This window comes from Sminthopsis crassicaudata, chromosome 5, assembly GCF_048593235.1.
Source record: "Sminthopsis crassicaudata isolate SCR6 chromosome 5, ASM4859323v1, whole genome shotgun sequence".
In the NCBI taxonomy this organism is placed as follows: domain Eukaryota; kingdom Metazoa; phylum Chordata; class Mammalia; order Dasyuromorphia; family Dasyuridae; genus Sminthopsis; species Sminthopsis crassicaudata.
The window spans coordinates 229464052-229491722 of NC_133621.1; the positions used below are offsets into that span (position 1 = coordinate 229464052).

General features: G+C 39.4%; 1 protein-coding gene across 3 annotated transcripts in view; it reads left to right on the plus strand.

Annotated features, from left to right (window-relative positions):
• FIGNL2 (fidgetin like 2) overlaps positions 1 to 27671 on the plus strand; it is a 123311-nt gene that overhangs the window by 67743 nt on the left and 27897 nt on the right. The window contains exon 1 of one of the 3 annotated variants that reach the window (XM_074270350.1): positions 4115 to 4341. The exons of 1 other annotated variant lie outside the window; for it this stretch is intronic. The gene's annotated coding sequence lies outside the window, so the exon portion shown is untranslated. Of the gene's footprint in view, positions 1 to 4114; positions 4342 to 10926; positions 15025 to 27671 lie in introns of those variants that run through there. One more of the 3 variants, XM_074270353.1, reaches the window with a different exon arrangement.

The window sequence follows — 27671 nt, forward strand, 5'->3', positions numbered from 1 at the left end:
CTTAAATAGTCACTTAACCTCTGTGTGTCGGCCTTCTTTGCTTTATCTATGAAAAGAGAGGATTGGATTAAGTGAAAAGTAGTTTCCTGCTCTAACTCTACTGATACTTTTGTCCATAAGCTTCTTGAGGGAAAGGATTTTTTTCCTTTTAGTCTTTATTCTCAGGACCTGGTTCAGTACTTTGCAAATAATGGACACTTAATAAAAGTCTATTGACCTGAACTGAATGAAACACTGATCCACTATGGCCAAAGTGACCAGCCTCTCCCTTATCTTCAATAAGGGCACAAGAGAAAGTTTACTCTAGGAAAGAACTTCCCATTGGGGAAGAACAACTGTAAGAGATGATCAAGGGAGGTTGTAACATCTTTTTCTCTGGGCTGGATGAATGGAATTCTCTTTGGAGGAAGAGGATCAGCAAATTCTTAGGTTTATTGACTGTTAAAGGTAGAAAGGAATTTAGAAATCTAGTCTAAACCCTTCATTTTTCAGAAAAGGAAACTGAGGCTCTTACAGTTTAAGGGATTCACCAGAGACCAAACAAGAGTTCTCTTGAAATTTTCAGACTCAAAGTTTCCTCTATGACAGGGCCCTAATGCTTTTAACATGCAGAATGGATTGACCCTTTTTATAGAAATGCTTAATCCCTGGGGCAGGAGGGGGCAGAAGTGGGGGTGATGGGGAAATCTGAATCCTACACACACACATACACACACACATACACACACACACACACACACACACACACACACACACACATCATCCACCATCCTGGCTGAATAGTCAGGAAATGAAGTGTGGCTCCTTCAGCCTCAAGCTCATTAAATTCCTGTTAATACATCATTCCAGCCTTCCTAGCTGACAAATACCCAATCCTACAGCAAATGACCCTTAATCATCTGATGGGAGGGGGTAGTGGCAGCTTTAGCCTCAGCCTCTCCTTGCCCATGTCAAGAAAACTTGGTGAAACAAAGGTGGCCATGGCAAGGAGTCCAGGGAAATCAACCAGTACATGCAAATCATGTCAGGTCCATACTTTGGAGTCCATATTTTAGCTTTTGATCATCCTGTAGATCAAGTCCAAAGCAATGGACTGAAAGATGGATGGCATTCTACATTTATGGGTGCATTTTCTCAAGTGCATTCACACTTATTACACATAAGGACAGCCTCTGAACTGAACCAGAATGGGGTTATACAGTCTAATACTCTATGAGTATTTCTGGTTCAGTGTTCATGTTTCAGCATTTGTATGTTTATGACTCAAATGGCATATAAGTAAAATAATTGTCAAACCTTAAAATACTACATAAATTATCACTACTATATGTGGCTATATTAATATGTGGCTGTGTGTGAATGTGATATCTTTCATCAAGCAAAAATTATAGTGGGTTATTTCTGTGAATATAAAGAAAATATAATGAAATCCATCTGGTTCAGATAGTTTACATAAAGGTTAAGAAAGGATTTGAATTAGTAGGGAAGATAAAGAAGGACTAGGGAGTGAAGAGAAAGAGGGAGGTGAAAAGGAGAGAGAAAAAAATTGGCGAGGGAAAAGAAATTAAGTAAGAGAAGGAGAAATGATAGAAAATGGTGAAGAAAAAAGAGACAGAAAATGGTGAAGAAAAAAAGAGGGAAGGAATAAAAGAAGAGAGGATGGAAAAGAGCTTTAAAAGGGGTGATCATTTTTCCTATTTGTCTACAATATAAAGGCAAATAGGAGAGGGGAAAAAAATTCCCATCCAAGAGTCATCATGTTTTTTTTGGGTACTCTGCTGAGGATAATGTTATTTAACTGAATGGATGATTGGAACAGAGATGCTCTAACTTTGGAGCTTCATGGAGCTTTTCCACAAGTATCTTGAAAGTCTAGACATCTGACTTCTCTGTCAGGTGATCTACTAAACTGAACTTGGCAGGATGTACAGTAATTCAATTCCATGAACATTTATTAAAACTCTACTGTTTACAGGGCACTGAGAGCAATCAAATAAACATTACATTGAATACCTATTTTGAGCAGGGCACTATTTTGAGTGTTAAGGTTATACAAAGTTTACAGGGTACATCCTTGCTTTTAGAGAGCTTACAGTGTAGTAGAGGATTCAACATGTAAAATAAATATGACATACTACATGTGTATTAGAGGAGCAGACAGAATTCCATGGGAGGCACAGTGCTGATGGCTGGTGGGTTGGGGGGGAAGGTCAGTCTAGATTTTATGGAGGAGATGGCATCTGAGTTGTGCTTTTAAGGATAGATGAGAACTTACTAGGCAGTCTAGGCAGAGTGCTGAGATAACCTTTCATGTTTTGTTGCTGTTGTTGTTGTTTTTTAATCTAGCTCAGTTTAACTGGAACTTGGAGTATGTGGATAGTTATTCCACCTACTGAAATAGTAAGATTATACTGAGAGCCTTCAAAAGAAGGCTGGATTTGAACTTTACCCAGGAGACAAAAGGGAAATCTTGCTGACCTGTGAGCAAAAAAGTGACTGTGACACATCTGTAAGTTGTGTGACCTTAGATACTTAACTTTTCAATTTTCTCAGTTGTTAAAAAGAAAGGCAGCATGGAGTGGAGTCAGAAACAACATACTAACTTGTCACTTTGGGCCTCTGTCCAAGAGAATTTTCTAACACCCTAAATACAGGCTGCTAACAGGTCTACATCTGTGGGGAGTTTTTATGTCAGGGATTCTTAGGCTGATGAAAAAAAAAAAGTTGTGGATCTTCCCATATTCCCATTCCTCATCCCTTATCACACCCAAAATGGAGGGTTTGGGGCTAAATATGTAAGATACTTTTCAATCTTAAATTGACTGTTAGAAGCCTTTAGGTCAGGAGGCTGGTTAGGAGGTCTTACCCTCCTCCTTGACAATCTCAGCCCATAGTGATCCTTCCATTCTTGATCGAGGTATAATATCTCAGCTCTTGCATTGCTGTTTTGTTTCAAGCTTGTTAATTTTGCTTCCCTGTATGGTAGAAAGAACACGGAAGCTGGAATTACAGATCCTCTCCTACTTGCTAGCTGTGTGACCTCAGCCTGGCAAGTCACTTGACCTTTGTCTGCCTTAATTTTTTCATCTGTAAAATGGGGTTAAAAAAAAAAAAAAAAAAAACAGAATCAGTTGCAAGAACCAAACGCATAAGGGCTGTGGAACCACAAAATGGGATACAAATGCAAGCTATTATTACCATAATTAGCATTTAATAAATATTTATTGAATGATTAAAGGGTACCTTAAGGGGAAGAATGCTAGCCTTTCAGTAGAAAATAGTTTCATTTGCTCACGTGCGGTGGAAGTTCAGGGAGAATGCTTTGGGATTGAATGAAGTTTTCAGATTTCCCTTTCAGCACCCTTATCCCTACTTTACCCCGGAAGCCTTCTCAGATCCCAACAGGCCTTGGGCAGGAGGTCCACAGGGAAAACTAAGTGGCCTTGGATCAGCCACACCCTACCCACTTCTGCTTCCTCCTGAGCACCGGGGTCACTCCTCAGCTGTTCCCTGGCCTTTTCCCTTGAGTCCGTTTCTATTTAAATGTCCCCTGACTTTCCAGAGCTTTCTCCAACTCTCCCTCTTCTTGTCCCCCAATCTCTTGCTCCGAAGGCCCCAGATGGGAAGGGGGAGGGGAGAAAGGAAAAGGGACGCCGCTGGGGCACTCCTGGAGAGAGAAGCCAGGACAACTCTCCACGCACCATTGGCCACTCGCCTCCCCCCCCTTTCCTCGGGGCTAATTTATCTTAGAGGAGAAGGAGGGGGGGAGGGGAGGGAAGGGGGAGGGACTGGGAGAGCCCTGGGGAGGTGGGGGTGGGGGACAGAGGTTAGGAAAGGAGAGAAGAAAGGAGGTTCGGAAAGGAAGAAGAGACTAAGGGGAGGGAGCTGAGAGGGCGGAGGGAAGGGGGGAAGGGAAGGAGTGCAGGGAAGCGAGGGGAGAGGGAAAGGAAGGAGGGCGAAGCATTGGGAGGAATTGGGGGAAGGAGGGAGGGGTAAAGGTAAGGGAGAGGGGGCGGGGAAAGGGGCGGGAACCGAGGTAGCCGGGGAGGGAAGGAGGCGGGGGATGGGCGGGGGAGGGGGTCCTCCCTGCTCAGGGAGCCAGGGCCGCCCCTTGTCCGGCCACCCCCACTGCCCAGTCCCGCTCTCAGCCGCGGCAGCGGCAGCGGCAGCAGCGTCCTCAGGATGGTCAGCGTCGCGGCCGGTCGGCCCGCCGCCGCTGCCGCCGCCCCCCCGGTCCGGCCCGCAGTCCCTGGTCCGCGCCTCAGCTCCCGGCCCGGCCCCGGTACCGGACGCCCTCCCGGCCCTCGCACACTCACCTAGAACTGGGGCCGGGATGCCGAGGTACGAGTGGGCCGGGGGCAGTGGACTGCGGGTTGGGGTCGGGGCCAGATTGTGGAGAGACAGGGGACAAGGGGGTGGGAGCGGGGGCTGCAGGCTGGGGGTGGGTGATCGGTCGGGGCGGGGAGTCCGGAGGCATTGTCCGAGAGCGGGACATCGGCGGAGCCGTGTTGGGATGGGTGGGGTAGGGCTGAACTGCTCTGCCCGAACGGGGCATGGGGTCGGGAGGGAGGAGAAGGCCAGTGCTAGTGCTTGGGAGCCCAGGGTCATCTCCTACTCTGAGGAAGGCTATCTCCAAACCGGTACACCACCGGCCGCTTCCCCTTCCGAGTAGGCTCAGTGGCTGCACCCTTGACTTGCATCTGGCCCTGGGGAGAAGCCTGGCAAGGATTGGGGGATGCTGGGCGGGCTTGAATTTTGGGGGTTCTGGGTTCGAAGGAGCCTCTGGGATTCTCCGAGCTAAGGGGCTGGCTCTCTGGCCCCTCCCACCCCGGTCAGGTCTTTGTCCGGAGGCCTGTGTGTGTGTGTGTGTGTGTGTGTGTGTGTGTGTGTGTATGTGGACTGGGGGAGTAGTAACTACGCTGAGAGATCTTGGAGCAGGATTGATTCTCCATCCACCCCCTCCCCAAGTGACAGGAGAATAAAACACTATCCGGCACATTCCGTCCCCGCCCCCACTCCCTAAAAGACGCCCTAACCCCTCCTGGCTCCTGCCTGGTGCCCTGTGGACATTTGGAGACTGCTGGATCTTTGCAGTTCATTTCCTCCCTCTTGACCACAGACTCCAGGCTCCAGAAGGAGCAGAGTGTTTATAATAGGGGCACAAGATCCCTCTTTTTTCCCCAACCCTCTTCTCCACCAAAGGAAAGATCAGACCCAGGCTCTGGGAGAGCCTAAGAGATTCTCTAGATACCCAATGACCTTCGAGATCCATTAGGCTTCCCCAGAAATCTTCCTCTACATTTGAGTCCTGGAGGTGACTATCTCAAAACCACCAAATATTAAACACAGAAGGCATCGTAAGAATTAGGTTTACAAGGCACCTCTGAAATCATCTAGTAACTAGAGCCTTTCATTATCTAGTTGAGAAAAATGAGCACCTGAAGAGAGGAAAGTGATTTGCCAAGCTAATACATAGCAGAGGCAAAATTCAACCAGGTCCTTTGACTCTTAGGCAGGCAAGTAGGAGGCAACACTAGCTGGAGAGCTGTACTTGGAATCATAAGGACCTCCATTTGAATCTAACTTTATATAGGAGCTTGTAACCCTGGGTGACTCAGTTTGCTCATTGGTTAAAAAAAAAAAAAAAAAAAACAAACCCTGCTCTCATGTCACAGCTGTTAGAATGAAATGACATAATATAAGTAAAGTGCTATGAAAAGGCAAACTATTATTATTGGGCCTTGGAGGTCATGTAGTCCAACCCCCTCATTTTACATGGATCAGTTTTGATCAGAAAGGTCAAATCGTCTCCACCCCACTCTCATTCTGGCCAAAGGGCAGAAAATCTTTTATTCCTGAAGGTATCCCTTGTCTTGTATCCGGAACCCCACTTTTAGGGTCTTTCAGGATCTTTATCTTCTCCACCTTGTTAAGGAGAAGGCTTGGGAAATGAGAAGAGAAAAGGAGAGGAGAGGAAGGGGAGGGCCTGGGGGAAGCTGGGCCCTGGCTGTTGGGGTGGGTGGGCTGTTAAAGGGATGGTCACTAAATCAGGATTAGGCTGTGGGGCTGTCAGGCTGCCTGTGCCTGTCTCCATAGAGATCTAATTTGGAGGAGAATAGAGGACGGAAGAATGTTTGTGTTGTGTTTTGCTGTGGCCGGTGGCCAGTGGCTGGACTAGGGGCTGTTGTCCCAGGCTAGGACAGGAGGGGCTGCCTTATCCCAAGACCAGTGCCGGGGAGGGAGGGAGGGAGGGAGGGAGGAGGTTGATAGGAAGGGGAAGGAAGATTGAGCACAAGGCACAGAGAGCCTGGAATCCTGTTAAAATTCCCCTCTCATCTATAGGAAAAAAATATTCTATATATGGATTCCTACATGTCTGTACCTGAACCCTACTTCTCTTGTTGCCCACTATCCCCAAAGCCTTCACTACAGATGAAGAAGGATTGAGGAAGAGGAGTTAGAAAGCTAGAGCTTCGGGCAACAATTAGTTACAGTTTACTGTAACTGGAAGGAGAACCTATAGAAGTAATTTCCTGCTGTGGGGAGTAAGGGAAAAGGAAGGAGAAAGATAGTTGCCAGAGATTCTGAATGAAAACTACAGGTGTTCACTAGAGACTGAAGATAAACTGGTTCCAATGACCCTACTGAAGATCTAAACTGGAAGGGCAGGAGACTCTCCTAGGAAAAAATCTTTACTTAAAGAAAGTGCCCTATCCCTTGGGCCATAGGAACTACTCTGTCTCTAATGTTCCATATCTGCCGGAATGGACAGTGAAGAAAATCGCCAAAAGTGTTTGGGACTCAGGGGCAGTCTCCATATGCTCCATCTCAGGAGTAAACATAGGAACTAGCCTATGAATTTAGCTCCATCTTGGTATTATATATGAGGCAAAGTAAGACACATTCAGCTTCCTCTTCTTCCAGTGAAACAGATCAAATCTCCACGATGCCAGGCCAACTGGACAGAAGTTGAGAGTGGTATGGGGATAGAGCAGGGATCTGGAGTTACTGATATGTGTGTCCCTGTCTAAAATGTATGTAAGTGGGTATTTGATGGCTTGAGTTGTGAGTAATGAATTAATACTAAGAGACGGGATCTTACTAGACTAAGTGACACTTCAGATGATAACAACAACATATTTGTAACATAATGCTTTAAGTTGCCAGGCATTTCTTCACATTTTATCTTTGAGGAAGGTAGTGCAATAATCTTATTTTACATATTGGAGCCTCAGTTCAGAGATCACAAAGATAGCAAGTGTGGGAATCAGGATTAAAAATTATACATCTTGCTCCATATCCAGTGCCTTTCTACTTGTCCATCAATAAAATCAAGCATTTATTAAGCACCCATTTGGTGGCAAGCACTGTGCTAGGTGATGGAAATACAAATGTAATTATTTCCTTTTTACCAAGGAGGAGACAACATATACATTTTTGTGTAACTGGGTTTTAAGATCAATCACATTGGTGTGTGGCCTCTCATAACTTGGCTTGTTACCATGGTCATTTTTATTATATTGTATTCTAAAGTAATTGGGGGCATATTTGTATATTTCTTTATCAATTATGAAAATTTCAAACTCATTTATTAGGCAATCAGTTCTAAATTCCAAGGCCAAACATTTTTATTTAACAAATTAGAGAAATTTATTTTCTCATAAATCATTGCTTATGTCTCAAAATATTTGAAACCCCTACTCTGTAGGCTTAAATAAATATCAGTTGCCAATGATGTGATTTATTAATAATGTAATCAGTAACAACACAAAGACATAACTATTTACAATGTTTTAGTTATGAGGAAGATCAAGATCATAGCTAGAGTTGTTTCTTAACTACTATAATTATTCTTGATTTCACTTCTGGATCAGTCTCACCTCTCTGTCCCAAGAAAATCCAGAGTAAATTCACTTCTCTTAGGAAATCAGTACTTTATCTCTATTCTTTTGGTTTCTCTCTAGGTGAGACAGGTAGCTTCAGAATGACAATTATTCTCTGTCTCCACACAGATGATAGCTAAATCTTAATCGATCTACAGATGACAGTTAAAACTCAGTCTCTTTATAGATGATTCTTTAGCTCTTCATTTCTTCTTAGAGTCCTTATGGTCCAAAGTTAAAACTCACATATTCACCACTGACTTCTCAAGTATTGAAAGTTCAATTATCATTGCTCCAAGATTCCAAAACCTGTTAAAGATATAGATATAAAAAGTATTGTTTTTGAGGAAGACTATTAGAGTTAGTGTCATATTCTCCACATGGCCAAAACTTTTTTAGGGCCCCTGAAAAATCATTTGGTGTGTATGTCAAAATACTCATTAATATTAGACCCATGATACAAATATATAATGCAAAGCACCACTTGATAAGTTGTTCCAGATAAGGAAAGAATAATCCAATACCATTAATGATAATAGTTAAATGCAACTTTAAAATGATAGAGTAACTGTAATCATAGTTATATGTCCTATAGCTATACAGTAATATGTTCACAACACTTTTTACACATAAAAACTACAGAGTAACACTGTATATAATTTATCAACAGAAACCGATTCTATGACTATCTACTTCTCCTATTTCTATAACATCACAAGTCTAGTTTAGTCAGAAGTCAAATGATGTTTTTTTTGTGATATACTTAACCTTTTTATATCCACACCCAAACTTATATTTGAGCTTTGTACACTGGACATGGTGTCAACCTTGCTGGGAGCATACCTTTCCAAGCTATTTTGCAACTCAAAAAATTTAATTGTAAGTAGTAGATCGTCTCCTCTCAAACACCTCTTAATCATTTGCCTGGCCTTCCTCAGGGAATCCAACTGATTATAAAATAGGCAATAAATGATTTAAATGAATTTGTATTTTATAGAACCTCCATTACTTTCCAGTATTATTCTAAACACTGGCAAGTTATCCAATCTCTCAACAACTTGAACGGGGTGGGCATCTCCACCTGTCCAATTTGTGATGGGTTCCTTGAATCCCAATGTGTCTCAGCAAAGCCCTATCACCTGTTGTTCTTGATAACACACTTGGACATCGAACCTTTTGTTTATTTCTGATAGAATACTTTTAAGCTGAGGTCATAGCTGATAAAATTTCTTCTAACTTCTGTCAACGAAATAAGTATTATTTGTAAGTGACTCTATCTCTTTCAATTTCTGAGACTCCAAATCATGTCAATAGGTATATGTGATTCTTGGGCAGACATTAGTAAATACGTTGTAAAACCTGTTATATAATTTCTAATAGATTTATTTAATGAACAAAAAATACATGTTAACCTCAATGAACTTTTTGTTTAACCTTCAAAATGTTCTCAATATGTGCATCAACATCTTAGTGAAACATTCAGAATGTTGGTCTCCTTGAGGGCATCAGTGTACAATTCTCAATTACCTGCCAAAGCTATTTCTTTAAATAACTTGGTTTCGCAGACTCTTCTTTCCTTGGTCAAAATGAATCTAAATACTAAAAGATACTTCTATATTACTTAACAGTGGAAGCTTTTTGGTTTCTACTTGGATGTGCCTTTGCAAATTTAGCAAAACGATTAGTCAGTACTAAACTATGGCTTATATTCTTCCTATCTCTTTCCAGTGATAAAATGTCAATGCAAAGGTTTGCTTATGTTCTACAAACATGCTGTACTAGTTAGTAATATTTTTTCTTTGCAGTCAGCTATCTTGGATCAATAAAATCTGTTATTTACTGGCTGTGGGTCCTCTCTTGATCCGCATATCCAGAGTTACAGTGTAGAGCTTTTAAATAAAATACCTGTAAAGTGTTTAACACCATATCTGACACATAGTAGGCACTTGGTAAATGCTTGTTCCCTTTATGACTATTACGAGAAACAACTACTTCCAAGTATCCTGTGTGTAGTAACAGTATCAATTTTTTACAACTTAAACTTCTATCATTATTACCACCATTGGAACTCAAGGCCTTTTTAGTATCACAGCTTTACTTCTTAACTTGTATTACTTCTCACAATCCATCGTCAACTACCTATTTATCTCTTCTAGTCATCCACAGACAGCCAAGACAAATAGAGGTTGGTTTAATGAAACAAAGCTCACATGAGTTGCTGACGTGTTGTCTAGAGTAAGTTTCAGACTTCTGCTGTCTAGTTGGTTATAATCCCACTCCCTAGGGGTGATATTCAGCCTTCATTTCTTCCTTAGAAATTACTATGGCTTTTATGTCACATGTCCTTTAAGAGAGGTCAACAACATCCACATTTGTTTTCCTAGGCTGTTAGCATATGCGAAATTCAAAATTGGCTACTGTTGCTACCAAGCTTTGGTGAAGAGAAACAAACTTTCCACTAGTCATATGAGTAGATTTCTGTCAATCTACACTAGGTATTTAGCTTCATATACATACTCTTTGAATTTTCAGTGACAATCCACTTCATTTTTTAAGAGGGGAAGAGTGTTTCTCAAGTTTGTTAGAAAGAAGTCAAAAGTAAATATTTATCAGCTTCTCTTGCTGTTTTGGAGGCTATCCCAACAATGGGGTTGTAAGTTGGACAAACTTCCAAAGTCCAGGAGTTTCAACATTTCTTTGGTATCAGGGTCCACTTTAGTGATCTCCTGATCCAAAGCCCAGACCTTGGGGACAGAATTATCCCTATTTTTGCTTTATTATTCCTGCAATTTGATGGAGATGGAGTTACTTTTCATGGGGCCTCTCTGGATCTCTCTTATCAAATGAGTAACATATCCTACAATCTTGTTGCAGAGTTTCTTGCTGGAGATGATGGTAATGTTCTAGCACAGGCGCTTGTTAGTGTGGAAGTCATTGCCCAGGCAGCTGTTGTTCTTTTCTATAATACTCATATCACTTTCTTCATGGTCTTGGTCCAAACATGGTCCATGTTGGCTCTGGGGGTAGGGTGGTAGGGATAGGGATGGGGGGTTGTGGTGAAGAGAGGATAGTCCACTTCAAAAAATTCCAATTTATGTACAGAACATCTAGTCTATTGTCACCAAGTGACTTAGTGCACAGACACATAGTTTAGTGCATAGGACAGTAGAGTTGGGTTCAGGAAGAACCAGATTCAAGACTTGCCTTATACATTTACTAGCTATTTGTTCTTGAGAAAGTGACTTAGTTTCCTTACCTCTATTGGTGAAGGTAAATAATTTCCAGTGATATCAACTCTTGGTGCAAAAATGCTCTTAAGCTTTCCAGGTTAGCAATTGCATGCCTGACAAAAGTGTTGTCTGGATCTTCATAAGCCATCTCCCCTGAATATTAAATTCAAAAATTTAAAAGTTGGTTGACATTTACCTAGTAATCTACAGATAGCTTTGAGGAATTCAGAGTTGTTAAGAGTGAGATTGATTCAATTCATTACCTTGTTAGTTCAGGTTTGAAGTTGGATCAAAATGAGGACATTGAACAGTTAATAAAAGGAGATTTACTTAATACTAATGTGAAAAGGATATTCAACAACAATCACAGGAACATTTCGGCTACGTAGATGTAGGCTCCTTTCATCTCCGTATGTAAACATATCAGGTCTCAAGGCTTGGTGTGGTGATTCAGGTGGTCTTGGGACATCCACCAAATATGTAAGACTCTTCACCCCATGAAAATGGGACTTTTTATGTTCCTGGTAACCAGGAAGACACATTAATACAGACAGAGGCTCTCCAAAAGCTTCATCCAAGGACACAGCTTAAGCCTTCCCTCCTTCCCCTTCTTCCCCTGGACTAATCAAGTTCTAAACTTTGTCATCTCTTAAGGAAAAACTAGCCTTAACCTATATTACTAGAAGTAGCAGGAGCCCAGGCAGATTTACCAATTATTTTGGGGCTTCAACCCCAGTTTATTAAACTATGTATTTAATCAAACTGGAAAAAATCTCTTTTTCTATAAGCACTATATTTTCAAACCTCCACTCTTGAAGGCTTAAGTAAACCACCAGTGACACTTTATTAACATTGTAACAAATATTAACACAAAGTAAAATTATTTAGTTTGTGAAACACAAACCCATCCATCATTTCCTAAGATTACATCCAAAGTCTTTCAAGAAGCCTTTTCTTATTTACTCATAAAAAAGAATTAAATTCATTCCTCTCAGGAAGTCAGTTTTTTCTCTTTGTTTTCATAGTCTCTCTGTCACAAGAGAAGAAGGCTTCAGAATGATAACCTTTTAGTCTCTTCATTAATGATAATTAAAACTCAGTGTTTTTACAGATGATAGTTAAGGCTCTTCATCTCCTCAAAGACTTCTCATAAGTCAAAGTTAAAACTCCTGGGCTCATACTTTCACTCATCACTGACTTCTCAATGGAAGTTTAAACTCATTCTTCAAGAATCCAGTCTCTTAAAGGTGCAGTAACAGTATAGTCTCTTTGGAAGAAGCTATATATTGTGGTATCTAACTCTGTATAAAATATACACATTAAGTACATACAGAAAAAATGCAAAATAAATGCAAGGAAGTGAGGGTGCTAGCAGTTGGAGGAAAAATTAATAAAAGACCTCTTGTAGCAGGGGACTGCTTGAACTGTGTCTTAAAGATATTGTAGGACATGGAGGTGAAAAGATAAAAGGCAATAAGATGGAAAATGTAATGCTGAGTTAGTTAGTTCTAACCCAAAAAGGTATAACGAGTTTGGGAAGAGGAAACATGTGTAATGAAGAGGGGAAGTGAAGTTGGTCTCAAATTGTGAAGGGCTTTAAAAACCAAACAGAAAAATTGGTAGTTTATCCTAGAAGTGATAGGAAGCCATTGGAGCTTTTTGAAATCTTTGGTTAAAGAAATCTCTAATTCTGGGAAATCAGTCAAGCTACTGTATGGAGGAAGGACTGAAGAACAAAAGGTCTTGAGGAAAAGAAAGCCTTTAGAAAACTTTTTTGCAGTAGTCAGGAAGGGCCTAGACTGGGATGGTGGCCATGTGGGAAGGGGACAGATGTGAAAGATATTGTTCAGGTTGAATTGACAAGAATCAACAAAGTGATTGAATATGTGGATGCCATGAGGCATAATATGCTATGGAGGATGGCACAGAAGTTTCCAAGATGAGAATGTTAAAGGATAGAGAGGTAAGTTGGGGTGAAAGGAAGGAAAAATAATAAATTCTGTTTTTTACATATTGAGGTGAAATGACTAAGGGATATAAATTATTGCCAAAAGGCAATTTGTGATGTGGACGTGGAATGTAGGAGAGAAGCTGAGGCTAGATTTGGAATATAGGTCTGTGAGTCTTCTACACAAAGATGGTTATTAAATCCATAGGATCTGATAAAGTCAGCAATGTGGCTTAGGACAGAGCCTTGGGATGCACCCACAGTTAAGGGGCATGATATGGATGAAGTATCAGCAACAGGAGAATGAGGAATGATCATAAGGGAAAGTAGTGTCCCCAAAACCTAGAGAATATCAACAGTGGGGAATGCATTGGAAATAGCAAGTAGAATGAGCACCAAGAAAAAGACCTAGATTTGGCAATTAAGAGATCTTTGGAAAGAGCAGTTTTAGTTGAATGATCAAGCCAGAAATCAGATGGCAAAAGTTGAGGAGTGAATTTGAGGCAGAAGATGATATGTTGACAGCTATTTTTCTAGACATTTGGCTGAAAAAAGAGGCAAGGTATGGAATAACAGCTTGAGGGAATAGTTGGGGCTAAGTAAAGTTTTTAGTTTTCTTAAGGACGAATGAAAAAGGAATGTTTGTTGGTAGTATCAAAAGAATGTATAAATAGGCATGACTGAGGGAGGGATCTCTTGGAAAATAAAAGAGGGAATAAGATCCAAGGCACATGCATCAAATAAGATCATCAGATCAGATGAAATCACTTGTAAAGCACTTAACCCAGTGCCCGTCACATAATAGAGTCTATATAAATGCGTTTTTCTTTTTTGCTCTTGTGTTGAAGAGAAAGAACACCTAATTATCTTAGAGCAAAGTGACGGAGGAACAAGGAGGGATAATTAATGTCCAGGAGTTTTGAGATAAAGGGAGAGGGAGCTTGTGGCATATAGTTTGTATTTTTGGGCAAAATATGACATACAAGATATATATATATATATATATATATATATATATATGATAAATTAGTTCTAATCAATAGAGAAAAGGCACCACAATTAATATTATTTTACTTGGGACTTTTGAGGAGAGCCAGAGAAATTTGAAGGTTAAAGAACATTTAGGCATAGGAGATGGTTGGTGAAACTGCCAGAATTTGGTTGATGGAGGTGAAGTCCTCAGCAGAGATAGCAGAGCAAGAGGGAGTCTTGGGGAGAGAAAAGGTTTGAAATAGTTTTTGTGAAGAGTAGAGTAGAGAGTTACTTAAGGAAGAGCAAAAGGACTTTTTAGTGGCACTGAGGGTCCCATTGAGGTTAGATAACCATTTGTAGTGGATCTAGGTAGCTCCAGTCTATTAGCAGTGCCTGAGTAGGAGGGGTAAGGTAAATGTTGGGGAAAATATGGCACTGGCGTTTATCAAGACATGAAATGCAACATGGTTTAATGCATAGAGCATTGGATTCAGGAAGATTTGGCTTCAAGGCTTATCTCATATATTTACTAGTTGTTTATCTCTGAAAAAGTTATTTATCCTCTTTGTGTTTAGATTTCTACATCTGTAAAGTATTGAGATTGGTTTTCAAGGTCCCTTCCAACTCTAAGCTGTTCTGTGTACTGTGGGGGGTAGGGATGGGAAGGGACTTCCTGTGTTGAGTGACAAGCCTTGGAATATGTGTGAAGGAGTTGGCAGCTTAGTTACCTTCTGGGTAAAAGGAACGTGTAGCCTAAGTTAGTTTAATTAATTTGGACACTGAAATTTGAAGGACGAGTATAATAACCTCATTGTCACTCATAAGGAGTAGACTGTAGGTGGTATAAATAGAAAGAAAAAGGAGTCAGGTCCTGAATAATCCAAAACTAGGACTGATCTCAAAGTACTCTCTCTCTCTCTCTAGCTTTGAAATCCTTCAGAGGATCTTTTTGTTTCAGCAAGTTTCGGTCCTGGCTGCAGTTTGGATCCAGGTAATATTCCCAAAAAAGGTGCAATTCCTAGGAGAAACTGAGGGGAAGGGGCCAACGCATGTAGGGAAGGCAAACCGATGGCTAGATCTTAGTTATCTAATGCTTTCCTAAAACATGGTTGTCCTTTTATTCTAAGTTCCCAGATAACCTCATGAGATTGATAGACTGGTAGAATCATTGTAGTTTTATAGATGAGGTTCTGAAGTTCACAGAAGTACAACCTTGCCCAGTTCTAACTTTAGAGAGTAGATTCCAACACAGGTCCTTTCACTACAAGCTAGAGTTCTTCCCACGTTGTCTTTCTCAATTCAGTGGATTGCAGACTCTTACCTCTTCCTTATTAAAGTAAATTAAATAAATATTTATTAAATACCCTACTTTCTTCATGCTGAGGATACAAAGACAAGCTCACATACATAAAAAAGAGACAATTTCTCTCTACAAATTGAGCAGGTGGTGGAAAGGTTGCATCTGATCCAAACCTATCTTTAATACTTGAGTGCATTACTTTGGACTAGTTACCTAACCGCTTTGAATTATAATTTCTTCTCCCATTGGTGGTGATGAGGATTATAAATATAGAACAGAAAGATGTCAGAGATTCTTTACCTTAAGAAATGGATGCCTTGCCCTGATGTTATACAAGTAGTAAATGCCTAGTGTGAAATTTGAACTCAAGTCCATTAAATTAAAAGACATTGTTTTCTTTTTAAAGGGATTTTAAAATTACTTTTTTTGATGATCAAACATTCCTTATTTTTCTTGTACCCACAGAAAAGGAAGAAAGGAAGGACACACACATACATACATACATACATACATACATACACACATACACACAGGCAGAGGAAGACAGACAAAGAGAGAGAGAAGACAGAGAGAAAAGAGAAAGAGAAGAGAGAGAGGAGCACTGTCTTACATTAAGCAAAATATAATCATACATTTGTCACATCCAAAAATGCCTTTCTTATATAGCATATTAATCCATCACCTCATTTATTAGATGGCTAACATTCTTATTTCCTCTGGAGTCATGGTTGATTATATGGGTGATCATACTTCTTAAGTCTTTCAAAATTATTCATTTTTCTAATACTAATTTATACTCTCTTTATATATAAGTATGTATTTATAAAACTAATATTTTAGCACAAATTGTTTTCTGATTCTGCTCAGTTCACTCAGCATCAGTTCAGACCAGTCTTTCCATATTTCTCTGACATTATCTTTTCCCTCATTTTTTAAATTGTATAATAATATTCCATTCCATTCAGATGTCACAACTGATCCAGCTCTTCCACCTCCCACTTTGTGCTAATTATTATTATTTGACTGGGAGGATGCAACATGCACTCAAATAAGAAAATACAAAGAGATTTGAGGAAAGAGAACACTCAAAATTGGATTAGAAGGAAAAGATTCAAGGTTGGCCTTGAAAAAAGATAATTCTAAAAGGCACTGATACCAAAGGCCCACATTCCAAGCATGGTCAGATGGCCCCTGGGAATTCAAGGACTCAGTAAAAGGAATGTGGAATTCAGGGAACAGCTAGGCTAGTTGTAAGGAAGGAACTTGAAATAGACCAGGGAAGGCAAATTGGACCAAAATGATCCAGGCCTTAAATGCCTGACAAAGTGAGATTTTCCAAAATAGGGGCTATAAAATGTAAGCAATTTGAAAATCTAGAAAACTTCCTTGCCCTTTCCGCAAGACCTACATTCCCATTCAGCAAACATTTTAAAAAACATCTGCAATGCATAAGTGCTTTGTAGAAAGTTAATGCTGAAATAAAAAGAGATGGGAGAAAATAGAGACTGTCCTTGAAGGGTGTGCTTTTTGGGAAGTGGGGGGTTGGGGGAAGGGAGAGTAGTGAGATGGGTATGCAAATAAGCATGAAACAAAGCAGAATGAATGTCAGATAAAGAAAAGATGCAGACCAGACCCCTTTTAAGAATCCTTCCTTCTTGGCTGCCTTTCTTTGAGAAGAAGGACCTAAATTGTACCATGTGGAACAAGAATAATATCAACAGATAGGGATGAAAAGGGAGCTGGTCCCAGTGTTCCAGGAAATCTGGGAGAGGATAGTTTGGCAAAATCCAGAAAAAGCTTCATTGTTCAGTTCGGCTGAATGTAGCTTGTATGGGATCACTGTGAGCGTTACTGTGAGTGTTTCTTGCTCCCGTTCCAAAACAGAAGAAGCTGCTTGAAACCCTCTTACTAAGGCGAGCACTCTGGGACATCTGGGTGGAGTTACTCTGTCTTTTCCTCATAGCAGAAGAGGATGGGCACCTTCTTTTCCAGAATACCATTTTTTCACCTCAACTAAAGTCAATTTGTTAAACAGCAGGTCAGTGGAAGTCCACATGGACTGAATTACAAAAAGCAATGGGGATCATAAGTTCTGGAACATTCTTCAAAGTTTTAGCTGGACAACTAGTCCAGCGATATCAAACTAGAAAACAAATGGGGGCCACTATGTGGAATATAAGCATCTCTGTCGCATTGTTGACTTAGAAAACCACATATTAATATTATCTATATTCTATTGCATTTTTATTTATTTTTTAAATGTTTCCCAATTCCTTTTTTGGGGGAAGGAAGAGGCAGATGAAGCAATCAGGGTTAAATTACTTGCCCAGGGTAACACAGCTAGGAAATGTCAAGTATCTGAGACCATATTTGAACTTTTTGATTCTAGAGCTAATGTTCTATCCACTGAGCAACCTAGTTTCTCCCCCCACCCCCAGTCTCTCAATAACATTTTAATCTGGTTAAGCTGTAATCTCTGTTTTTGACATCTCTAATTCAGTAGAACTCCCTCATTTTACAGATGAGTTTCTCAGAGGGGAGAATCAAAGTTACATGACAAGGATGCTGATTAAGGAGAGAAGCTTGGAATTTTCAAGTTTTTTTTTTTTTTCTTTTTTTTCTTTTTTTTTTTAACTTTTAACGCTTTGATGCAATTCAAGGGTTGTTGGGTGAAGTCAAGTTGGTTCTGCTTTCTTGTAACTGGTTCATTAGCAATTCCAAAGCACACTTTAGGTTAAGAGGAATGAACCTTGGATAGTCTCTTATTCTGGTAAATTAAAAAACAAAACAAAAAACAAACCCACACACTTTCTGAGGTCTCTGGTTTTAAGTCCTTCCTTTTTTTCAAAGTTCTACCCCAAAGTCATCTCATTCAGGAAATCTTCTTAGATTAATCTTACTGGACTCTGGTCCCTCCTTCTACTCAGTTGACTCAGCAGGAATTGCTCCAGCTTGCATAATATTTACTTAATCTTCTCGTGATTCAACTTAACAGACATTAAGTCCTATAGTACTGTGTTAGGTGCTGATCATGTTGGGGATGTGCAGCCATACATGACTTAGACCTTGCTCTCCAGGAGCTTATTACAGTCAAGTAAGTTATAGACATAAATAACTAGGATTCAAGATAGAATGTTATAAGTACAAAGAATATATAGATAATAATAAAATGGTTGGTGAAATTTTAAGGATGGAACCCTTTCACATGGGGAGAGTCAGAGAAGGAATCCTGGACGAGACTGGTACCTGAGTTGGGTTTTGAGGATAAGGGAGAGACTTTAACAGATGAAAGTAATGTTTTTAGTCCATTCAAGGCATGGTGGATGGTTATGAGCAAAGAAGCAGAAAGAAGGAAACTTAATTGAGAATGATGGGCAGGGAGGGAGCAGCCTAGTTTGGAATTCAGAGCCTATAACAGGATCATAAATTTAGAACTGAAAGAGATCTTAAAGGCTACTGAGTCTAACTCCCTCATTTTTCAAATGAAGAAACTGAGTCACAGACAGATCAAGTGACTTTCCTAAAATCAAACAGCTACTGTCTGAGGTTTCCTTGACTCCAAGTACTATATCCATGATGAGAATTAGTTCTCCTTCAATATAAAGGGGAATAATCTGAGACAAGGCTGGGAAAGGAATTTGGATCCATATTGTAGAGGTTCTAGAATACCAAAATCAAGAATTTTATCCTTTATTTAGTAGGCAATAGAAAAATAACTGAAAGATTCTGCCTATAGAATTAATTTCACAGAAGCAGTGGTTAGGAAAATTTCTTGGACATTGGAGTGAAAGGTGGTATCTCGTAAATGTCCACATATCACTCTGGGAGAGGAGAAGGAGCCCTAAATTTTGAGTCAGAAGACACGGATCCAAGTTCCAGTGGCTACCAAGAGGCTGTGCCAAATTACCTGCCCCACCCTCCAGTTCTTCATCCCTCAAATGAGGCGGGATGATAGTACTCACTTCTGTCTGCCTTCCAGGGTTGTTGTAAGAATCAGATGAGAGGATGTACCATAGAAAAGGTTTTGTTTGCCATCACAAGTTCTACAAATGGGCACCATGCCTTCCATAATTATCTGGGTCTTTGGTATATATCTCATCCTATGGTGTCTTCATGGAGTCCTTTGACAAACCTTAGTCTTTCCCACGCCTTTCAGTAGGCAAAATACTGTGGTTGAGACAGAGGAGTGAGTTGATGTCCTAGGTTATTCAGCCTTTCCCAGGAATTTCCTCAGAGGCCAAAGGTCATTTCTTATTGATTTTATGCTCCACTTCTTTCAATCAAGCAAGGGAAAGCCAAGGGGAAGGCTGCTGTTTTCTGGTTGTACCTCAAGGTGTTGGGTGTAAGCATGTGTTTTTACAGTGATCAGATTGTTCTTGGAGATGACTGAATTGAGCACCAGAATTGATACCTGAGGAATGACCCAATCTAATCCCTTCATTTTATAGAAAAGGAAACTGAATCTTAGAGAGGAAAAGTGGTTATATGGAATCACAATTATGACAAAATGGTGACTGTCAAAGAAAACCAAAATTGATTCAGACACTAAGATCATCATCATTTTGATCATCCAAGATAAATGTTCACTCCAAAAAGGATTCTCTTCGTTCCTTTGTTACCTTATGAAAGGTTTCTAGGCCACTACCCTCTCCCAACCCTATTGTTCAGTGCATATTCAGAAAACTCAAGTTTGTTTAATATATATAGCTGTACAAATGATTTGCCATAATAATAATAGCTGTAAAAATAATAATAACTGTAAGGTTTGCAGGGGGCTTGATTCTCAAAACTCTACAAGATAGGTGCTTTTATTATCCTTATTTTATAGATGCAGAAACTAAGGCTGAGAAATTACGTGAATTTAATTCACACAACTGGCATGTGCCTGAGAGTTTCTTCACAATTATGAGAAATAGAGAGAATACAAATCATCACCCCCATTGCACAGAGGAAAAAACTGAGGTTTGCATGAGAAAGCTGAGGTTCCACAACTAGAAAATGTGAAATGGGGTCTCTTTGCTCCATATCCATTTCTCTTTCATACCAAACTGGGATAGTGATACTTCTACCATATGCTGGTTTCCATAGTCAAAGAATCCCTTATCTAGTATTCAACAGACATGTCTGTCCATCCTTAGCCAGGCTGGGCTCAGTTAGCCAGAAAGGTCATTGGGAGTTTGGACTTCACTAATATAGCCTTTAAGAACCTAGGGCCATTGCCACGTCATGCTGATGCTTTAAAAGATACACACATACATGTGTCAATGTATGCATATATACACACACATAAAATATGTACATACAAACACAAAATATTCAATATTATATATATTACATGTGATAGCACATACATAGAATATGTAATATTAGCAACAAAAGATTAACATGGTTTATAATATTAATAATATATAGAAATCATGGGGTAACTAGGTGGCACAGTAGATAGAACACTGGGCCTGGATTCAGGAAGACTTATTTTCATGAGTTCAAATCTGGCCTCTGACACTTACTAGTTATATGACTTTGACTATGTCACTTAATCCAATTTGCCTCAGTTTCCTTATCTATAAAGTGAGCTGGAGAAGAAAATGACAAACCACTCCAGTATCTGCCAAGAAAACTCCAAATGGAGTCATAAAAAGTCAGACATGACAACAAAATACAAATAAAAATTATCTTATTATAAAATTTTTAACCATAAATAAATAAAAAATATTTAGACCTTTGATTTCATGAATGGATAGAACTCCTGTGTGGAAATTCCCTCCACCATTGCAGATCTATGTTATCCTGCAATTTCTTATCCGAGAGAGTTGATCAGGAGCACTGAGGGACATGCAAAGAGTGACATAGAGGCAAATCTTAAGACCAGGCCTTCCTGAATGGAGGGTTCACTTTTTATTCACTACTGCATTTTTCTTCTGACCCTTAAACACTAACCAGGTCAATTAAATTTTCAACTGAGCTTTTGTTTTTTTAATGGACCTTTCACACATAGCTATCTCTTACAGTTTATCAATTATCCATCCCATAAGTCCTTCCGTTGATACAGATGTGTTTTCTATTGATCTGAGCCCAGCATAGTTAGCAAGGCCTATCTACTATAAACCAGATCAGTTTTCAGTCAAGTAGGACTAGAGATGTCTTTAAGGAGGAAAGGGAATAGATGCCTTTTTATGGGTATGGGAAGGGATAGAAAAAAAAGGAAAATCCACGGAGGGGTCCAGTGCACAGATAACCCCAAAGAGCAATCCTTTAAAAGCTAGTCTTGTGTGAGGCTTGTGTGAGCCTCCCTACAACCTTTCCAGGTATTATAATTATCACCATTTTACTGATGAGGAAACTGAGGCAGACAAAGATTAAGTGACTTACCAAAAATTTCATAACTTGTAAGTGCCTAAGATTTGAATAGAGATTTTCCTGAACAGCGCTCCATCTGTAGTCTGATATACTGTTCCCTCCTGGACCTTCTCAGAAAAATCCTAACACAGAACACACACGGGACTTACTTTTCTCCACATCTCCCAAACCTCTTCGAGGCAGGATTGTGAAGAAATCTAAAGACTTGCATTCTGATCCGGATTCTGCTATGAAACCAGAGGCTAATTGGGTGACTTTATCTTTGACATTTTAATTTGAATAGCCTAGCTTAGTTTAGCACACTATGCTTAGCATAAAATAAGCATTTAAGGAATGCTTTCTCTCTGCCAATCTCTCTTAACTTTTTGTTCATTAATTCATCTATTCCACAATCCACTCCTTTATTCATTAACCTATTAAACAATTTCTTGAGCACCTACTATGTGCATAGTCTATATGCACAAGACTAATGGATAGTATGAGGTAACTGGATAGCTTGCAGAAAACTTCAAATCGATTGGAGTGTTGGGGTAGGGAACATTTGCACATGGCACATAGTAAGTGCTTACTAAATGCTTGTTCTTGTTTCCCTTTTCTTTTTCTGTAGGAAAGAGTAAGGTCACTCACAAAGTGAATAATGTAAACTTCAAGTATTTTAGGAACTCAGAGGACCAAGAAAGAGATCCCTAGTGATACAGAACAAGTTTTGTGGAGAAAGTGGAAGTGAAACTAGAGCTCTGGAGGATAGGAAAGACTGAACAAATGAAGTAAATGCAGAGGTTTGCTGGATTCTAGACTAGATAGTCATTGTATCTTCCTTCAACTTTAAATTCTGTGCTTTGGTGATAAATTTATCATATAAGATTATGCCCATCTTCCTACCTTTTTGAGATCTTTTTGTGTTTTACTTCAATTGCTCTGTGGTAATCATTTTTGCCGTTTAGTGTATTCTGCAAATTTCACAAGTATCTTTGCTTTTATTCAAGTGATTGATAAGATTATTGAAAGCACAGGAGCAGACATTTCTGGACTTCTCAAACAAAATCTCAGCAGAAATGCCACATTGTCCAATCTATTAATGTCAATTCCACAGTCTAAATATTGAAATAGACCTTAATCCACTTAACAATATTGCTGGAATTATAAACAGCCAGTCTGCTCATATAAAGTCCAGCTTCTTAAACTGTGGGTTCAGTGCCATATGAGGTCTTGTAATTGAATGTGAAGATCATGAAATTATGATTTATTATCAGTAAATGTTTGATTTGTATACCTGTTTTAGATATACATCCAGGGTCACATTAAAATTTCTTGGGTAAAAAGGGGGTGCAAGTGGAAAAAGTTTAAGCAGTCAGGATATAAAGCATCCTTGGTTCTTGTGAAGAAAAGTGGGATTTATATATAAGTTTTTACATTTTGAATTAGCTAGGTATTATGGTATCCCCAAAGGCTAATGCAATCTCAGGCTTTCTTGATCCCTTTTATTTTTGCATAATAAGGTCTAGTAACTTTTTTTGTTCATTATTCAATAGGTAAAATATTTCTTCTCTCTGTTGGTCAGTCATTTTCAGTCATGTCTGATTCTTTGTGACCCCATTTGGAATTTTCTTGGCAAAAACACTGAAGTAGTTTGCCATTTCCTTCTCCAGTTTATTTTACAAACAAGGAAATTGAGGCAAACAGAGTTAAGTGACTTTCCTGGAGTCACACAACTAGAAATTATCTGAGGCTGGATTTCCTTCCTTTCCTTCAGGCTTAGTACTTTATTCACTACATTGTCTTAGCTGCTCCTTGTTTCTACCAATCACAACCCTATCTTTGGGCTAACACATTCATTTTATTTCCTTTTAAAATTTTTTCAAATAAAAAGCATATATTTTGTCTCTGTTCCACATCTTCCCTAACTGAACAAAGAATTTACTTTGCTTTACTCTGTATATTTTGAGGGTGCAGAATGGATTGGAAGGTGGAGAGATTTTGGGAAATCAGGCAAACAATCAATAAACAATTATTAAGCATCTACTGTATTCTGGGAATATGAAAGGGATGAAAGATAGTTCCTGCCTTCAAGTGCTTATAATCCAGTATGGGAAACAACAAACAATAAATCAAAGCTTAAATAATGAGGAATTGGATTATGATAGTGATAGTAAAAATATTTACATTTAAAAAGCTTTAATATTCAAAGAGGGCTGGATTGGAGTTTGACTCCAAATTGACTCCAAATACCAGTCACTTATTCATTCTTCAACAAGCATCTAAAAAGCCCACTCTATACATTACAGACTGGGGATATCAAGATGGAAAACAACACAGTCTTTTCCTACGCTGGAATTCTTGATTTCTTTTGTATGTTCTGGCTACTTTTACAGTGTAGTGAACCTTCCTCAGAATTGTATTTTGTTACCTACGTTCATAATGAAAAGGAATGCTAAATTTCAGTTAAATGTTAATGAAAGATATCTTTTTTTTTAATCCAAGTTCAAGGACTCTGAAATATTTCCATGAACTCTTTGGGGTTCTTTGAACCCTGGGTTAATAAACCCTAATGTAGTAGGATCATAGGATTTAAAGCTGGCAGGAACCTTATTGATTGTCTTACACTCTAACCCTTCCATTTTACAAATGAGGAAACTAGAGCCCAGAGAGTAAGTGTTTTGACCAAGCAATTATAATACAGGTCATAAGTGTCAGAACTTGGATTCAAAGATCAGAGGTGCATGTACAAAATGACAGTGTAAGGCAGAATGTGACCTGTGTATAAGAATGGCTCATCATGGGGTGGCAATTCAATGAAATTAAGCATCCTCTTGGGCCGAGGAGATCAGGGAAGCTTTAGTTTTCTAAAATAGTATTTTATTTTTCATGTAAAAATGTTTTCAACATTTGTTTCGATAAAACTTGTTCCAAATTTTTTCCCTTTCCCTTACCTCTTTCCTCCCCAAGATAGCAAGCAATCTGTTATAGGTTAAACATGTGCAATTCTTTTAAACATATTTACATATTTCTCATGTGATGCAAGAAAAATCAGATCAAAAGTGAAAAAAACAGGAGAAGGAAAAAAAAACAAGCAAACAACAATAACATAAAGGCTAAAACACTATGCTTTGGTCCACATTCCATTTCTCTCTGGATGTGGATTGCATTTTCCATTCCAAGTCTGTTAGAATTGCCTTAAATCATTGCATTGTTGAAAAGAGCCAAATCCATCATGGTTGATTATCACATAATCTTGTTACTGTGTACAATGTTCTCTTGTACAATGCCAGTGTTCTGCTCACTTCACTCAGCATCAGTTCATGTCTTTCCAGACTTTTCTGAAATCAGCCTGCTGATCGTTTCTTACAGAACCATAATATTCATATACCACAATTTATTCAGCCATTCTCCAATTGATGAGCATCCACTCAGTTTCCAGTTAGTAGCCACTACAAAGGGGGCTGCCACAAACATTTTGGCACATGTAGGTTCTGTTCTCAGGGAAGCTTAGCATAGTTTTAAGGATAAAGAGGATTTTGATAGATACAGATGGATGAGGACAGAGAAAGCATTATTTGACTTCATAGACATTTAAAGGTGTTTTTGATTTTGATTTTTTTTTTAGCAGAGCTGTAGCATTTTCAGAGCTGTGCATAAGGAGAATTAATGTGGTAATAGTAGGAAGGATGACAATAGAATCTCAAGGTGAAGGATTTTGAATAAATGATTAGGAAATGGAGAATTGGGATTAGAGAGGAAGGAAAGACACCAAACTCATAATTAATTTTCAAAAAGCTTACCTTGACCATTCAAGTTTTCCCATCAGATGGTTTCTTACTTGATCTCACTCTTAGGGGCAGAGATCCATCTGTTGAGAAGAGTTTTGAAGAGCAAGAAATAGAGATAAGGAGAAGGAAGATAAGAAATCAAGACCTATCTGGGTCTAGATAAGCAAGAATTTATGTGCAAACTTCAGATTGCTCTGGAAACGTTTGCTGTTATAGCTGGATCTTGTTCCCCTATGTAGACGGGATAGGGAAACAGAGCTGGAAAGTCTATAATGGTCATTTTGACCAACCTACTCAATCAGATTAGATCTGGGATAGCTTCACTGACCCCAGAACTGAGAGGCTGTTGACTTTCTCTAGTATTTATTTTGGTAGCAGAATGTAGGCAAAATGAATATAAATTAGTGTGGGAAATGCTTGATCTCTCTACCTGGATATCCCATAGGCATCTCAGACTCAGAATATACAAAACAGAGCTTGTTATTTTCCCCCCAGACCCAACCTTCCTCTTATTTCCTGACCTGTTTCTTTCCTAACTATGCTTTTCTTGTCAAGTGCATGACCAGTCTTCCAGTCACTTTACTTCACAACCTCTTCACACTTGGTGTCCAGTCAAGTGTTGATTTCTCCTAATCAAGCTTCTTTTAAATCAGGCTGGTTTCACAATCCGCATTACAAATACCTTCTTTATGTCTTGTCTGAATTAGTCCAATGGCCTGTTATTTTGGTCTCCCAGCAATGCAGTTTATTTTTTATTTTTTCCTGAGGCTGGGGTTAAGTGACTTGTCCAGGGTCACACAGCTAGGATGTATTAAGTGTCTGAGACCAGATTTGAACTCCGGTTCCCCTGAATTCAAGGCTGGTGCTCTATCCACTGCGCCAGCTAGCTGCCCCTGCAGTGCGGTTTATGAACCTGGAATCAGGAAGGTCTGAGTTCTAATCCTCTCTCAGATAATTACTAATTATATGACCTTGTACAAGTCACTTAAAGGGAGTTAGGGTTCCAAGAGCTGAAGGTGAGGAGGAAGGACATTCTGAGCCTGAGGCACAGACAGCTTCTAAAAAAACAGAGAGGTGGAAAATGGAATGCTGTGTGTGGGAAACAGTAAGTATGTGGGGGAGTTAAATATTTGAGTTTCTTTGTCTGTAAAATGGGGATTTTTAACTGTAGTTCCTAATTCTCAAAGTTGCTGTGAGGAGCAAATGAAATAATTGTAAAGTGCTTTGCACTTATATTTACACTTAAAATGCTATATTAATAATAATAATAATTATTATTATTATTCAATCCATTGTCCTTCCACATGCTGCCAAACTAATGTTACCAAAGCACAGGTCTGATTATATCAGTCCTCTACTCAAGAAGTTTCAGTGGCTCCCCTTAGAATACAATACAAACTTCTGTTTGACCTTTAAATTACAATGTGGCTCCAGCCCCTTTTTCCCAGGCTGATTACAGACACATAACTCCTCCTCACGCATGTTACCCTTCAGCATACTTGCATACTAGCATACTTGTAGTTCCCCATACATGACATTCCATCTCCCACCTCTTTGCCTTCGTACAAGCTGTCTGTGCCCCAGGCCTGGAAAGTTCTTCCTCCCCACAGGAGGAACCCTTCTTGGAACCCCTAGCTCCCTTTGAGGCTGCCCCGATTAAAAGGACTTTTGAGTGGTTAAGTTTATTCCTTTCTCTTCCCAAATCATTGTTTATATTCTTTACATACTTATCAGTATGTTAAGTGAGGGGAGGATCTATTTCATTTCTTTACTCCTTTCCCCCCACCAGACCTAAGTTGTACACCATGTTGATTGATGGGTTGATGAGATAGCGAGGATGAAAGAGCTCAGACAGCTCGATGAATGGAAACAGAATGTACTCTGCCTCAGGAAGTCACCATATTTGGATTCTTGGGACTGATTGAAGATTACAAGCAGAGCCATAGGTGGGGGGTTAGGAGCATGTGACCTCTAGTTTTAGGGCTTGAAGGAAGCTGAGAGTGACCCTTGAGACTGAAGGCATTAGCCAGATCAGGGGTCCTTCTGTCTCTCCCACTTTGGTTCAGGCAAGGCCAGACTCAAGCCAAAGAAAGAACACATTCCATGTGAACTCCTCGATCATTCCCTCTCAGAAATTAATCATCACAGTTGAACCCTTCTCTTAGCATTCAATTCAATAAAGATTGATTGGGAACCTCTGCTGTACAAGTT